We start from the raw sequence: 17,591 nt of genomic DNA, 5'->3' as shown, positions 1-17,591 counted from the left end.
GGTCTAGCCTGTGATCCAGCAGAACTGCATTCAATTCTTAGCTCTGCCTCAGACTCCTGAGGGGACCACTGGCCAGTGAGCTATGGTTACATTTTCAAAAGTGCCTAAGTGATTTAGGAGCTAGACTTAGGCAATGTGTAAAATGGCAATAATAAGCCTTCCTCCCCACACTCCTTGTCTGTCTTCTCTATTTACATGTAAGCCCTCTGGATCAGGGAATCTCACTTATTGTGTGTTTTTACATTGCCTAGCACTACCGGGCCCTGATCTCAGCCAAGCCTCTTGATGCTACTGAAAGACAAATAATAAAAAGAAAAAGAAAAGCTCTTTACACAGCACATAATCCACGTGTGGAACTTCCCAGCATGAGAATTTAGGGGGGACAAATACCATGGGTGAGTTTTAAGAGGGCTGGATTGTTTTACCACCATTTAGTGACCCTGGCAGCAAATGCACAGGAAGGCAATGGAAATCCAATCACAAGTTCAGGACATCATGGGCAGGAAGGGAATTTCTCCTCTTTGTGCAATACCTGGGCAGCACTGTTTGTATGGAGCAAGGGGAAGGATGTGCCATCTCTTTGGGAAGGAGAGAAAAGGGGAAAAGAACAAGGAACAGAGGAGAGAAGTGCAGGCTGCAGACATCTGACTGTAAAGAACCACAAGAGGGCAACAGCAGCTGCTTGTTCCTCCCAAATTTAAGAGGCCAGCTACCAGGAAAGCAAGCTGGAAAAAGATTCCTGTGAAAGGGTGATTCCTATGGGGAACTCACTAGTGACTAAGCCATCGCAGAGGGCTGGATTGTGATGTTAGTACAAAAGTGAGCAAGCGGTGGGGAGGCATTGAGATTCAGATTCACCTGCAACCCTCTCTTCCTGCTTGCTCCTACAGGGCTAGTGAGTTATCCCCAGTTTACATAAGTAGCAAATTACTAACCCCCAACCAGCTAAGCTATTCTGGTCAACAGGTAAAGGAGTGAGTGGGGGGAGCCAAATTCCAGCCTCACCCTGCCCACCTGCTCCAGGGAAAAAGTAAGCAAGCAAATAACCCTATTTAATCCCATGTGCCTGAACCACAGGTCTGGATAACCCACGGTTGTTACTCCCCTGTGCAATCACCTCATCTGAGTCAGAATCCAACCAAAAGGCAGTAGTAGGTCTTAAAGGAGGAGACAGAGTCCTACCATTTGGAGGACCCTGGGAAGCTATTTCATGTTTGTCAAAGCCAGATCCTGTTGCATTGGAGACAGTGATGGCCATTTATTTTCCTTGTATCCCTAGTGGATAAAAGTCCAAAGCATTCTGGACATCTGCTACATCTTGTTCATAATGTTCATCCCCATTATACTCCATGTTGATGTGCTGGCTATGGTACTTCTAGAGGCAGGATACCACCATAGATGGACTAGGGAGGTCTGGCTCCTATGTCCCTCCCGTGTTTAACTCCTTTTCTAGATCTTGCTTTACTATTACCTTTAGCTGGGATATTTTTCAAATTAATTCTTCTGAAGAATTTCAGGTTAGAAGGTAACCTCTCTTGTCTTTCAAAGCACAAATCTCAGGCTCTTGTTCCATTGCATGGCACCTGCATGTTCACAGGGAACAAAAATAAAATTAATGTGATATGAAAGATTATTTGCCTCTGTCAACTCACACATTTAACAAGAAAGTCTGGAGCTCTCTCCAACTGCCAATCATTTCCCCTGAAAAGCAGATTGTCCTGTGATTAATTGTGCTCTACGCCTTCAGCTGTCTGCTGCTGATAAACTCTGGGTAGAAGACCTGAAGCTGTGAACACTACTGATTTCTCTACTGATTTTTATCTATTTCACTGCCACTACTGTACATGCAAATGGATGGTAATGAGACTGTATTTTGACTGTCCCATTCAAGTGACTTTTAGCAAAAGGCAATGTAATCAAGTGATTTGGACTTAACAGCTTTTCTTTCTTATTTTTAAGCAGCAGTGGAGGGGGGAAGGGGAGGAGACTTTTCCCTACAACTGCAGTTTCATCACATGGCAGAATGCTAGCAAGTATTATCCTATTTAGCAATCGGCTCAGTGATAACTTTGTAAATATGAATGACATCTGGCGGAATAAAATTCAGATAATTTCAAACAAAAGTGTCACGTGGAGCCATATCCATTTCCGCATGTAACAAGTTCTGGGGTAGTCATGGTACAACACAGTGAGTATAAAGGTGATATTTTCTTGCTAGCTAACGCTCTGCTCTACGAAAGCACAGGTGTAGCTTGCGTGCAAATAGTCCTATCGACATCACATTCTTAAATTGATGCACATGCTGTAGCACTCAATCCTGCAAAAGCGGAGGACTTTAGCACCAATTCAGCAAAGCAGTTAACCCCAGGCTTAACTTTAAGTACATAAATACTCCCACTGCAGTGCTTTGTTGGTTTGGGACCAGAGTTCTAGGGACTTTGCCGGCGGATCTAGGCCCAGATACCCAAAGGTATTTAGGCTCCTAACTTCCATTGAAGTCAATGGAACCTTTGGGCATCTGGGCCCATGCCCTAAATCCTATGCTGAATTAGGGCCTACCAAAATAAACAGGGACTATGGCTCGAGTCAGCACAGCACTAAAGTGCTTAAGCCCGTCCCTAGTCAGTAAAGCACTTATGCAGATGCTTAATTTTAGGTAAGTGCTTTGCTGTATAAAACACTTGCTTATGCACTTTGCTGAATAGGGATGAACTACTGCATCTGGTCCATAAGGAACAAATTTATTCATTGAGGCAGGTCTCTGTTCCGAGTACATTTCAGACAGGTTGACATTCCTGTCACATGAAGTCCTCTATCAGCAGAACAAGCAGTGGCAGTGTGAACTTCTCCACACTGTCCAGAAAATATGCCGCACCCTAACCCTTAAAGACATTCCCTCGGGGTCAAGAGGGCAATGTAAATTCTATGCTTATTTAATCTTTGGCCTCTCCATGCCAAACAGTGCTGACTGTGGACATATGTTCACTCGGTTCTGGACTGAAACCAAAATCATTTTCACCAGCCAGACATCAGATGATAAGAACTTTCAGTCGTTACCACCTTTGGCAGGATTCGAATCAGTGAAGCTAGAAGTCTGTCAGTGCAATTGTGACTATGGATAAGAAATAGAGCTGGTCAAAATATTTGCGAAGTGTAATTTTTTCCCTCTATATATTTTCAAAAATGTGCATTTTTTTCCCCAACCTGCTTGAATCAGAGCATGTGTTTATGACTTCTACTAACTATATCAATATGAATCTGATCTTGGAAATAACTAATTAAACAAAATCAATAATCCACTGACCAAGTGCAATCTGCTACTGGCATAGAAAACATCAATAGATGGGAAGGAGATACACATATGGAACATTTGCTTTAAGAAATCAGTCAACAGTTGATCATGCATGGAGGATATATCCAGACAGAATGATCGAAATTAATAAGTTCCAGAGGGGTAGCCATGTGAGTCTGTTTTTAGCAAAACAACGAGAGTCCTGTGGCACCTTAAAGACTAACAAATTTATTTGAGCATAAGCTTTCGTGGGAAGAAACCCACTTCATCGAATGCAAAATTAATAAGGAGATTCAAAGCAGAGCTGTGTGATGCCCCTCAATGTCAGTTCACATGAGTCTCAGGGACCTTACTAGGATGTTTAGTGCATCTATATCATCCTGAAACTCAAAACAAAAGGGGACACTGTTTCAACATTTTTGCCATTGAACTGGTGGATTTGACTGATTTTTTTAAGAAAACCCCAGCAGAGAAATTCTAGTTTTAGTCAAGCTTTTCAACAAATCCCTTCTGATTGCTGTTTATGGATTGTAGGGGCAGAAAAGAAGACTGAGTGACAGAATAATGAGAGCCTCCATTGTGGTTTTGCTAGCAGAGCCAAAACCAAAGAACCAAATAAGTTTTCCCTTGTTATGGTGCAAAAGTTTTGCACAGCCCTATTCAAAATGTTCAGTGTTGGACTTTGTCTGGAAGAAGCATCCACAAGTCTAGATACAGAGTTTATTACAGCTATCCACACTTCTTGGATCTGCACAATTGAATTGGAAAATGAACAAGTACAGACTCTCTCTGGACATTCCTAATAATTTCTACTTCTGGTCAGACCATCAGATTCCATGAGAATAGCCTTTCCCATGGCATTTCATTTCCTCATACCACCACAACCGCAATGTAAAGGTAGATTTTCTCTTGTGTGCTTCCAAATAATCTGTGTTTCAAATGCAGTTTGTCTTCCAGGGACAGCAGACCCAACCCAACTCAGTAGGTCTCATGGGTAGTTTATCCTTTTTAAAAGATTTATTTTATTTATGAGGGAGAGTTATAGATGTAAACCTTTTGATCCCTAGTCCTGCAAATCATAGCAAGCAAAATAACTTGCTAGATTGCCAGGGGATAACTTTTTTTCTTTTGCCAGTTTTTGTGATGTCTTGGAATTTTATTACTGAAGTTTGGAGCGTTGTTTGATTTTCCTTGAAGAATTGCTCCAACTATCAGGCAAGCTTGAGGGAAAGTAATATTTACATTTGTCTTAAAGAAAAAAGCCTTCTCTTTAAAATGAATCTTCACCTACAGCAATATTTTTTCTTGTGTTTACTATCAAGTTACACACTAGCTGATCATACAGAAGAGTGAGTTTATATTTTTAGAATGCATTCACACACTACATCAACAACAGTTACACACTGAATAGCAATTAGTCTATAATTCAGATCTACTGAATTCAGATGCTACTGTAATACAAATAGCATTTCCCTTTAAGAGCCTTAGTTATGGACCAGGACCCCAAAGTGCTAGACTCTGTTTAAACCCAGGGGGAAAAAAAGACAGTTCCTGTCCCAAATACATTTTTACACAATGCATAAGTAATTGGTGGAACTCATTATAAGGCCAAGAGCTTAGTAGGATTTTTAAAAGAATCAGGCATTTATCTGGATAAAAAATATCCAAAATTACATTAGCCTGAAAGAGAGGCAGGTGTAAACTTTCATACAATAGTGCATGGGTGACCACCAGCTGACAGAGCTTGGGAAGACAATTCCTCTGGGGGCAAGTGATTCTATTCCAAGGATTCCTGCATCTTCCTCTGAGGCATCTGGCAATGACCTCTGTCAGAAACATGATACTGGACTACATGGGCCTGATCTCATGTAACAAATTTCTTTGTTCCTGACTGACCAGAGCTGGTTGAAATACTCCAAATTGCGATTTTTCAACATTAGCAACATGATACATCGTTTGCAAAAATTCCTTTCTGCCCCCCCCCAGCTATGGAGATGGTCAAAACATTTCAAGATAATGACAAAACAGAAAGGAACTAATTTTTTTGCAAAAAAAAATTTCACAAACAAATTTTCTGTTTTTCCAGCCAGCTCTGCTTATGATTGACAGCACTGTGGAGGCAAAATATGATCCATCAGTAGCACGTTGGCTGCTATCCTCTGCACCAGCAAACACTTAATCATGGCTTTCAGGAAATACTAATAAGATTAATGGCATTAACATAGGATATTTTTTAATGTGCTTTTCATTGTTGTTCACATACTAGGTCACCAACAGCACAGAAAAATGAAAAATGGTCAGAGAAAGGAAATAATTTAAATCAGCAAAAAAGGGATAAGGGAAAAGGCTTCTCCTTTCTCTTAATTACAATTTTGCAGATGCAGATGCAGGAGGGGGGAAAATATTCCTGCTGAAAAACAGAACACTTCGAGATCGCTTTTCCCTACTGGAAAAGTGAGATCTAAAAAAAGTGGACTTAAGAAACTGCTAGCTGGAAATACAGAACTATTGTCACATCATTCTGATGACTACCACGGATGTCTAGACTGCAGTTAAAGCTGGCATCATCATTCAAGTGACATGAGTCTTTTTTTTTTTTTTAAACTGGCAGTAAGATTCTTTTCATCTTTTCTTTTCATTCAGTAGCTCCCATCAACAGGAGTTTCAAGCCTGAATTAAAGACACTGGCCTCTCTAAACTGATAGGGTGGAATTTTCAGAAGTGCTTAGCGTTGCTTAACTCTCATCATTGACTTCGACTTTTCACCTTCAATATTTGCATAATAAATACAAAAATTAAATGGGAATAATAGTAAAACTGTTTCCAATAAAATAAACGCAGGAGAAGCAGTTGGACAGTTTTGCATTTCTGGACCGTTCCCTCCAATTCTATTGCATTAGGAGTTACTTTATAACAACAAAACGAAGAATTAGAGACAATTTTATGGTGCACACTCAGAACTTACATGTCTTTTAAAGCAATAAAGGAATCACTGTTTAAGTCAAAAGCACAAAAGGGAAGAACAGAGGTTAACACCAAGCCCTATTTCTGTAAATTTAGTAAGAATCATTTTGTTAAAATGTAAAAACGTGCAAACTGCATATGTTGTGACTCAATCATTCTCAACTGTTTGATGGATGGGACCAAGATGGCTTTCTATTCGCCAACACACACAAGCACCAGACGTTGCCGTTTATAGAAAGCATCTAATTTATGAATCATCCGCTGACAGGTCAGATAGTGAAACTGACAACATCTTCCTTTGCTCCCTCTCATGCAAAATTGGAGCTGGAAGATTACACTGAGACATTGTCTTGAGGAAGAAGTCACTTTCTTATATAAGAGCGCAAATTGCCTGGTACTGCAGCAAATGCCAATAGTTCTGCAGAGTGGAGATGAGTGTCTGGGTGCCCATTTAGCTGTAGTTTAGCTGCAGTTATCATGGCTGGCTGGATACAGAAATGAAATGTCTACCATGCAGGCCCCACTGGAAAATAAGGCAAAAAAGAAAAAGGCATCCTGAATAAAGAGAAGAGAATTTTGCCATTTTGATGTCTGTAAAATCTGGAGAGGGGAAAAGGTTTTCTATTATTTTAATGGTAAGTTTTACAGAGGTTTAAGATCCAAATCCTCCTCCTCTTGCATGCAGCGTGAAAGAATCAGCAAGGGCAGGAGCAGGCCTACCTGATGCTTTGAAGAAGTTGCTCAGGCACGCAGAGAGCAATAAACTACCAATTGCATAAGCCTAAGTGTAGGAGAGTAAAATAAATTTGGAAAAACTGCACATTTAACAATAAAAGTAGAAGCCAAAGCAGGAACTGGGTGTAGGGAACGCTGCACTCTTAATCTGGTGGGTGGGCTGTGATGAAAAATGAGACATTTACCTATGTCTTGGATTGATTATTACGTGTTGCAGTTTGGGTTTACTTTCGTTTGTGCAGAGGACCCTAGAACACTGGAGGTCTGATATAAATAAATACTGTATTATAAGCTTGAAGAATTACCCATCATCCCTTCATCTCTCTTTTTCCATCTTAAAACCAAATTTTGGAGGACTAATATAGTGAACTTATTTAATAGCCTCACACCCAACCTGCCAAGAAGAAACACTATTTCTCAGCATGGAAAAGATATGCTAGAGACAGGGATGCTGTGTGTTGGATAAGGGGAGGTATAGTCCCACCTCCGCTACATCCAGAGTTGCAGAGAAATTGGAAGAAGATACACCTATTTGGGATAAAGAGATTGCAGCAAGAGAGGAAAGTGAGCTAATGAGCATATAAAGATGACAATCTGGAAGTAAAATAAAGGTAAAAAGAGTCAGATTTACAGATCCTGGCACTCTTTTTTTAATTATGTGGCAGACCATGCAGAGAAGTAGATGCCAGCAGAAATTTGGTCAACTAGCTACATTGTGAATTAGTAAAGAAATGTCCTTTCAATGAGTTGCCTGAGTAAATGTGCAAGTGATGAAGCAAATACCTGCACTGTCTTCTACCTCTGATGGAGATGACTCAGACAACTACCACTCTGTCCCTTAAACTTTTTTTTAGAACATGTTTTAGAATTAATTAAAGGTCATGAAAGGCCAGTAGGTAAAGGGGCAACCACTGAGCAACAAACCAGTTTGTTTGGGCTCTTTACTAACCAGAATCTCTGTATTATAAGTCTCCACTAACTGCGCAGCCTGCATTGTTAGGCTGGATGAAGCAACAGTGAGAGAGAGAGAGAGAGAATGGATGATAGCACTTGCTGGAGACGCCTTTTATGTCTCTACCCAAGCCCTTACTCCTATCTAGTTTTATTTAGTATGACACTTATACACAAGTGTCACTTTCATAGCTCTGCAGAGCCGCGTGTTTGAAATAGTCTCACCCCCAGGTCCATCTTTTCTGTTGAGTGAAGCACACAACGCCCTCTGTTGCAAGGTACCTGTAAGTCTTTTTAATAAAAAGATTCCCCCTTCACACACACCATGTCCATCTTCAGTGTTTGCTCAGATTGAGTAGCAATATATCCCCTAACTTCGCTTTAAAAATTGCTCATCAAAAATGACTACTGAACTTGGAGAAAACCCCAATTCTTCTCACTGAAAATTCTCACTCTATGCATTTTCATCTATATCAGTTTAAAATTAAAAAGCAACTATGACATCTAGTGGCCATTGGGTGAAACACACCTGTGTGCTGTTAGGGGGAAAAAAGTCAGGTTTTTTTCTGGTCCTGAAAAGAGTTCTATGTAGCTTGAAGCTTGTCTCTTTTACCAACAGCAGCTGATCCGGTAAAAGATATGACCTCACCCACCTTGTCTCTCTAAAATCCCGGGGGCAACGCAGCTACAGCGAAACAGCAAACAGCATGTGACTTTCACACTTAATGGCGCAGATCCCCAAAGGCACTTCAGCACCTAACTCCCTCAGTGGCAGGTAGCTGCCTAAATACCTTTGAGGATGCGGGAAATAATTCTGTACATTTAGTGATGCCTTTCATCTGGTAGGATTCTAAAGTGCTTAACTAACTTGAACAAAAAAAAGGAATGACTTCGCACACACCCCAGCCCCACTGAAATGAAGCTACAGCAGTTTAAAAACAGTGATATTAAAGAGGGGCTTAGGAGAGGAACTGAGGAATATTTTATTCAGCTGGAACTCCAGGAGGAGTCAGAATTAAAGGAGGATATTCAGGAGGTGCTGGGCTCTCTAGCAGGGTTGGATTTGTGGTTGCAATAATTAATAATAAAAATGACAAACTCTTCTACGGTGCTTTTCATCAATAGATCTCAAAGTGCATTACAAAAGAGCTATTATCCCCATTTACAGGTAGGGAAATGGAGGCAGAGAGAGAAAGTGACTTGCCAAGGTAGTCCAGCACATCAGTGTCAGAGCCAGGAATTGAACCCAGGTCTCAAGCTATTCCCTTATCCACACATCCTAGACCACACCCTTACCAGCACCCTGCCCTAGTTTTAGACTATCTCATATGCTGTTGAATGACATTAACCTTGGATTCATGGTGATGTCATTCAGTTGGGACACTGCATACTAATACGCAAAAACACTACATTGTTGTGGCAATGAAGGTTGGACTGAACATATCTAACCCAAAAGCCAATACTTTAAATTTTCATTTTCCTCACAGTACATACTTCTACTCCTCCACCCAGAGACACGCCTCACCACTCGAACAAGCACCATATTACACATACAGTGCACCATGATCAAGGTCTGCCAGCGCCCCCAGATCACATTTCCCCCTACTGTACTCTGTGCACAGTTCTTGCTTGAGTTGGGGTAGAGGAACATTGCCAGGGGACGTACTGTGATACTTTCTGCTCTCAGTAACAGCATGCTTCTGCACAAGAGCAGAACGTGGCCCGCCGAGGGTCTGTCGATAGCAGGCAAGTTAGCAGCAAGTGAGGATGGATGTTAGGAATTACCTCCTCCCAGCCCTTTGTATACTCTTGCCATAACAGATGTTGAAAGTGACTTGGCTGCTGGTGTAGGCCAGACAAAAACCATTTTCAACACTGTTACAGAAACAGATTGACCCTAGTGGGAAGTGGTGTCTAACACCCTTTCTGTAAACTGTGTTGAGAATGGTTGTGGTCTTATCTTCATTAACAGCCAAACTGTTTTTGACACCAGGTTAAGTAAGAACCCATTACCGACAACCATGGTCAACAACAAGTTCATTTTCCTTGTAGATGGAATCTGTCAGATTTTGACACACACATACAGGACACATCTTTTGATAAGAGCAGAAGTGTCAGATACACAACCACACAGTCTTAAGTATTCATTATAAACTGGCATGCCACAGTTAGCTCACTGACCTTTCAGGAAAGTTCATGCTTCAGTCTGCCCACAGTGTAATTCATGTCTGACAAAATGTGAATGGACTGTATTGTTTTCGATCTCTTCTTTTTTAGTGTATCTCTTCTGATCTCAAGAGCATGAAACGGGAATTAGACCAGAATCGGGGGAAATCCCATAACTTGCCTGCAAAAACTATTTCAAGCATGTTTCATTTTAAGCGCACACGGTAGCATCTCTAAATTCCAGGAAAAAGTCATGCTGGACAAGGACTCCTGCGTTCCATCCAATGGTTGTGCAATGTCCAAAAACTAAACAATTTTTCAAAACATCCCAGGCCTATGCAGGCTGAAGGTTTGGATCCAAATTCTTCCTCTGCCTCAGGGTTAAAAAAAAATACAACTCTTATTTCTGTCGTTGACCTTTAATTTGGAAGGGAACTAGTACAAACTATTCCGTGTACTCTCTCAGGAAGGCCATTTTGGGGGGGTTTATTGCAGTGTTCCACTAGGCTGGATTTTTAAACTTGAGGATAGGGGACAACAATTCTGGGTGCTATTGTAAATGATCCATCTCTTTCAGTAGGCGGCATGGAGAGGTTGTGCTTCATCTCCTAGAAGTGGTAAAAACAGAAATTACTCTTCCAGCTCCTATCACATCTTCAAGCCCTCAGTATTGCCAACATTCACAATGTTACCATGAGAGCCCCGCTGCCTCACCTCCATGTTCAAAAATCTTGAGACAAGCCCTGAAAAAAATCATGTAGTTGGTTTAGAAATCCCAAGATTTTATTCTCTGGATCTGGTTTCTGAGCTCTCAAAGGGAATCACTTGTGTGTGTATACACGCGCACCTGCACACACATTTCAGGGTACTGAATCTGAAATGGACAAAGTCTACACACATTGGTCAGAGTGGGGAGAACAGAACATTTCCCTTTTACTATTGACTGATGGGAAGGTCTCTTTCTGAACCCTTCCAATGCCCCCAGGACATGGGTCTCCCGCTCCTACCCTGGGGAATTGCAGAAACTTTTTCCTCCAGGCAAGGCCCCTGCCCTGTTCTCTTGCCCTCCACATTATGCCCTCTACCAGCTCCCTACAAATCAGGCTACTGACACATTGGCCAGTTCCCTTCCTCCTCCCTAGAGACACTGCCCTGCTCACTCTCCTTCCCCCATTATGAGGAGCACAGCAGCAGTAGCTGAGTTAGTTGTGTGTCTAACGCACAGGGGTGGTGACTTAGATTGCAAATTCTGCAAACTCTTCAGGGCAGGGACCATCTCTGTTTTACGTATGTACAGTGCCTAGCACACTGGGTTGCAGCCTCTAGCTGCTACCACAAAACAAATAAGAATTCAGATAGTGCTAAAATGCTACACAAAACACAGCTTTGTGAAACCAATAAGAGACTCATCCAGAAAGACCAAATCCATCCAATTTCCATATTCTCTAATGCAATCCTCAAGGAGCTGTTCTCTGAAGTCTTTGTAAATTCTCTTTGCACACAAAAAGATTTAGCTTTATAAAATGTTTAGGAATTAATTATTTTTGTTTATTTTCCACCTACACCCAAAGACATGTAGAAAATAAAAAAAGGTGACAGAAGAGTCAGACAGTCAAAGGATGTGATAGGAAGTCATTTCTGAGGCAGAAAGTGTCCTCTATAAAACTCTGCCAGGGCCAATTTGAACATATATTTTGCACAACTTGAACCGTATATGACAAAGCACCTAATGCACTAGTAAAATAGCCTTCTACTTTCCTTGCTGTCAACCCGCTTAATACATCAGTAGCAACTTCACTGTAATGCTATCCTGAGCTCAGTTCTCAAGGAGGTTAGGTTGTTCATTTCCTATTACAGTACCTAGAACCACTTCCTCACAGATAGGGAGAATGATGTGATTTTGCCATAGCTCCTGTTAGAAGAATGTCTGACAAGAAAATCTACATTTGAATGAAAAAAGGGAAGTCTTTCATGTTTATGTAAGTAACAGCTGGTGCTCTTTACAGTTGCCTGCTTCTCTCCCCACCTCTCCTTTGTTTTGTGTCAGAAAGTGATTTTTCGTAAAAGATAGAGAATCTAATTCATCAGAGATTTCAGCCATCTGTTATTTATGAAACATAAAATTGTGTAAAGCAATGACATTATTCCAGGAAAAAATGTCTCTGGAGTATTAAAGGCTTTTGTTTGGTAGCAGTTGCAGTGCTTGATTTTTATCTGCTCAGTACTTTACTGACTCAAGGAATGGGATCCAAAGATTGTTTTGTGGAAATAGAGTTTTCTTGCCCTCAAAATGTGTGTAGTTCTTATTTATCTTGGTTCTTCTTATGATAAAAATTTCAAGTCTTCTTCAGATTTATTGAATATTCCATCTGCTTGTTCAAGGGCTGTTTTCTATTGAGGCTTAGAATAACATTTCAAAAGTCCCATTTACTTTCTATGGTCTGCAAGGCCCTTTAGGCATACTGTGATGAATAATAGCGTGTTATTCATCTGAGACCGGGGGATAGCTAAAAACCTCATGTAAAGCAAAGCTAGTGGATGCTGAAGAATTGTAGTCAAATTCCATTAAGCCAGCCCATTTTCAGGTTTTTATTTTCAAATACAAACTCTGAATCAGAGTGAAGAAGTAAAAACATCAAAAAGAGGGACTCTGCCTGGACATGTGAAAACCCTGAAAGAAAACACACAAAAAAGAAGTAAAGTGGTAGGTGGGCCAACTGAATATTCTGCCAATTTCATATAGTTTATTTGTATTGGTATTTACATTGGTAGGTTTGCCCACCATTCAACTTCACTCTTGTTCCTTGTACCAAACGGCTGGGAAGAAAAGGCGCTCCAAATTATTATTAAACTGTTTGAGCTAGTTTTAAAGTTATTTTAATTGTAAGGACAAACTTTCTTTTTCCTATTTAGTTTGCTGTATTCAAGTTATTTTAGGTTATCTGTAGTATGAAGCTCTACTTTACTTACTTGAGTACCCTCTGAAAAGAGACAGTTAAAAAAATAAACGTCCATTTAAAATGTATTCATGTTAGTTCATTTTTCCTACCGGAACTGAAGAGTTAAGTAGATAAAAAAAAAAAAAAGCCCTAAGCTTCCTTGACCTCAGAGTTCTTGTCCTTGACACAACAGTGCTGAAGAGAGACTGAATAGCTTTACTTTAACCATTGCCCTCTGATTCCTTTAAAATGTGCAACAGTTGATGTCAGTAATAAAAAAAGCACAGCAAGCTGTTTTCCATTCATGCAGTTTTTCTCACGCCAGGCTGGCTAGACACCCAAAACAGATTTTACATGCCTCTACAATAATCTGTGCAACGTGGAACATAGGAAGCCTTGTATTTGTAGAATACAGACCAGATATCCCCTTCCGCAACAGGTTACTGACAGCCAAGATTACCATGGCAGAAGAGAAGAATGCAACTAGTAATACAGACAGCTATAAAAATGTGCCACCCACCAGATGTCATTCAAACTGCACAGAAAAGATGGAGGGTAAAAAGGAGGCGGTGTCTTCTGGGGAGAAGAACAAGCCAGCACAATCAGGCCATGCGCAGAGTGGATTGGCACACCAGTTTGAGGCGTCACCCATTCCATATCAAAAACAAAATCGGAGACTGAAACAAGATCCAGGCTTCAACAAAATGGACTATTTCCAAGTATTTGAAAAGTTTCAAACAGCTGTGGTGAGGAAGAAAAGTTTCACAGACCAGGGTGAGGCAGATGCATGAAAACAAGCTCTCTTTTATAACAAAACAGAACTTTTGCAAAGCTCATAGGGCATGAGCAATACTGGCCAGGGCTCCTGGACTAGCTCCCTGTGTGAAATTATGTTTGAGGAAAACCTGCCTTCAAGGTATTTAACCAGGTCCACCTGCCCAGAAGAGTCCCAAGAAACTAACACAGCCACTTCCAATGTTTTGGTGCTCCAGGAAAACTTGGGACATAGCCCAGCAGATAACAGCAGTGAAGGATCTCCCCCTGCCTATGACTTCTCAGCAAATTCAACTTCACTGCAGCACCATCTTGTCAGCCTAAAGAAGCAGATGTCCAGGCAGAAAGCAGAGCAAGAAGCTAAAATTACAAGGTAAAGGATCTTAGACTATGAGCTTTCTGGGGCAGGGACTTTATGCTGTTTGTGCGTACTGTACCTATTGCCAAGTGGCAGAGATCCACAACTGGGATCCTTAGATGCTACTGCAATAGAATTATTTATTTTTACATTTCATAGTGAATGTTTCTCACTGTCCAGTATTTACAAGAGAACAGGTTTGACTCATTGTTACAGAGCTTAGGTTAATGTCATTTATTTAAAATTAATAGAAGCCAGTATCATTTGAGCTGGTTGGAAAATTTCCAAGCATTTAAAATTTCTTAGAGAATTAGAAGATTTTTAAAAAATCTGTAAAGTCTGTTGTGGAATTTTTCCCCCCACTTTCAGCCAGCATAAAGAGCGGTATTTTGGGAGGTCAGTTTGGGCATGGGGGAAAATAAGCCAGGATATGAACAATACAAATACTAAGCACTGACACAGAACTTTACAAACTTAAAAGGAAAATTCTTTGCAACAGCCCACAAGGGAGGTTGACAAGTACTATCCTCATTATTTGAATCAGGAAATTGAATGGGGAAAGTAACCTATCCCAAGTTGCTTAGTGAGTCAGAAGTAGACCTGAAAAAAGAATGCAGCAGCTCCTAGCTCAGTCAGCTGAACAATGCTGCCTGTTCATTATACAAAAATGCCCATTCCTTCTAAACAGATACAATCCCTAATTAGCTATAAGATTTCAGATAAATTATCCAAATGGAATATTTAGTTAAACTGTGATATACCTAGAAATGATTTTAGTGAATTGCAAATGGGGATATTTGATATGCCCCCAAAATAAGAGAGCAAGTGCAAACTGTCAGATATTGAAGATTCATTGGATGTTTCTGAGTTTCATGGGATAGTTCCACTTTCAAAGGGGTTAATTATTCCTGGTTAATAAATTTCTTGCCTGCAAACACTATAAGATGAAGCCTCATCTGGGAGTAAACTAAATCCTAAATACTTTTTGCCCAGCACTGAAGACACCTCAGCATTTCAGATGAATGTAATTAAAAGCAATTAACGATAAAACATTGCCTTCCCATATATTATGCAGATCTATCTGTAAAATAAAAAGGAAAGTAAATGTTGCAACTGGGACAAAATGTCAGAGGCCTGGGATACATCAACCTTCATGTTGAGAAACATAAAGATTAAATAAGGGATTGGTGGGAAAATAAAGGAGCTGTTCCTCTTTTAGTTCCATCCTTACTACATTCTGCCTAAATTCTCCCTTGCAGTTTCAATTTGGTATCCTCATTCATTTTCTTTCCTAAAAACAGTTGTTTTGCTGTTTGCTGTTGAACAGGTGTAGTGATCCACTGTAGAGGCCTCTTGCATGTGGGCGGCGTGGTTCCCATCTATCTATATTCCATACAAGTTAAAGCAACAATAAGTTATAAAGTTAAATAACCAAGGGTCTGGAAAAGCAAATTTTGATAGCTGTTAAGTTTTTCAACATTAGATACATAGGCTGTGCAAGGATCCTGAACACATGTGAGATTCCATTAAAATCTGATGTAAAATCCAACTGTGTGTTTATGGGAGTCTGCATATATGTTCTAAGAATATAAGTGAAACTACACACTGATTTATATCCTCTCTCTTCCATAACTCTTAATATTAGCGGTCTTGCACATAACCTAAGTCAAAGCATGTGGGTCTTTGTGCAGGAAATGCACAATAATTGCTTTTTACCCTGCAATACAAGGTATACCAGCATAAGTATAAAATGGAGAATTCCATTAACCTTTCAAAAGGAAAGACAACTTTGTGAGCAGGCTTGGTTCATTAACTCACTGAGCTGCAGAAACTGGATAAATCATGAAGATGATGGGAAAAAGGGCATTGGCAACAAGTTGAAGGGGGACCTAACATAGCCTGCTTTGAGGATACCAAGTGCCTCTCCACACTTAATTTTATAGAACCACATGCTGAAAATGAAATGCTCTTTAAAAATGTAGGTTTATCATGAAAAAGAGAGAGGAAAAAAAAGCCCTATAAATTGCACTGTCTATCTTTCAAACAGCCTGGAGCAGAGGAACAAAGAGCTGCAATCGAAGATTAAGGATCTGCATTCAAAACTGGGTCAGCAACGGAAGTGGTACAGTCTGGTGGAGATTAAAATGAGAAATGCAGAGCGGGCACAGGAAGATGCAGAAAGAAGAAATGAAATGCTTCAGAGGGAAATGGAAGAGTTTTTTGATACCTTTGGGGAATTAACAAATGATGTAAAGAAGACAGAGCAAAAATTGTTCCAAGTTTTTAAATCAATGAACTAGACTAGTTTGCAAAACGGTTGATATTTGATTAAATGATTATTCCTATTTCAACACAGAAATTAGATTCCTAACCACAAAATAAGCTTAGTAGTACAAACTAAACTTCTTTAAACTTTTAATACAAATGAGGGATAAAACCGCAGTATTTTAATAAACTAAATTAGCAATGCCTACTATTCATTTTCAACAATGTAAAATCACAATTTGAAAGTTATATGTTAAAATAATTATATTTGCCTGCTCACATAAAAATTGTGATTGTTCAAGACAATCCAAAAAGTGCAATGAGAACAGCATACTAATAAAAGTCACCTCAGCATTGAGTGGAAGAAAAAAAATCTTTATTTGAACCTGTGCAAAGCAGAATTGATTATATTTCAGTCTGTCCATTTCCCCATCCACAAAGTACAGTAGAATCTCAGTTATGAACAACAGAGTTAAGACCTGACCAATCAACCACAAACCTCATTTGGAACTGGAAGTATGCAATCAGGCAGCAGCAGAAACAAACAAACAAAAAAAGCAAATACAGTACAATACTGTGTTAAACAAAATACTAAAAAATAAAGGGAAAGTTTAAAAAAAGATTGGACAAGGTAAGGAAACTGTTTCTATGCTTGTTTCATTTAAATTAAAATGGTTAAAAGAAGCATTTTTCTTCTGCATAGTAAAGTTTCAAAGCTATATTACGTCAATGTTCAGTTGTAAACTTTTGAAAAAATAACTAACATTTTGTTGAGAGTTATGAACATTTCAGTTATGAACAACTGTCATTCTTGAAGTGTTTGTAACTCTGAGGTTCTACCGTAACTAACCAAACAGCCTTATTACAGTTGTATTTACAAATTACCAATATAGTTTCTCTAGTCACTAGAATCAACACCAATTAATGAGCAACCAAGGTCAATTCAAATGCATGTCATTGGAGAGTTTAAAAATCTGCATTTTTCTGAAGCAAAACCAGAACAATAATCAACATAATTTATATTCTGAAGACTGGTATAACTGACAGCCTGTGTTATGATGGGATATAATCAATAAATTATGTGATTAGGTTACTGTTTACCAGCTCATATTAAAAGGCAAGCAATACACAAAATTGGATGACATTT

At 39.7% G+C, this 17,591-nt stretch overlaps 1 protein-coding gene across 4 annotated transcripts in view; it reads right to left on the bottom strand.

Annotated features, from left to right (window-relative positions):
• The window catches only part of MAPK9 (mitogen-activated protein kinase 9), a 66,391-nt gene that overhangs the window by 7,355 nt on the left and 41,445 nt on the right, over window positions 1-17,591 (bottom strand). The window contains exon 13 of one of the 4 annotated variants that reach the window (XR_010923379.1): window positions 1,472-1,583. The exons of 1 other annotated variant lie outside the window; for it this stretch is intronic. The gene's annotated coding sequence lies outside the window, so the exon portion shown is untranslated. Of the gene's footprint in view, window positions 1-1,471; window positions 1,584-10,410; window positions 10,717-12,677; window positions 12,780-17,591 lie in introns of those variants that run through there. 2 more of the 4 variants (XR_010923378.1, XR_010923381.1) reach the window with 2 other exon arrangements.

Source organism: Emydura macquarii, unplaced genomic scaffold (genome assembly GCF_026122565.2).
Source record: "Emydura macquarii macquarii isolate MOO-44397 ecotype Brisbane River unplaced genomic scaffold, CSIRO-AGI_Emac_v2 contig_2768, whole genome shotgun sequence".
NCBI classification, from domain to species: domain Eukaryota; kingdom Metazoa; phylum Chordata; order Testudines; family Chelidae; genus Emydura; species Emydura macquarii.
The sequence above is the reverse complement of the archived record's forward strand: the minus strand, read 5'-3'. Positions and strand labels throughout refer to the sequence as shown.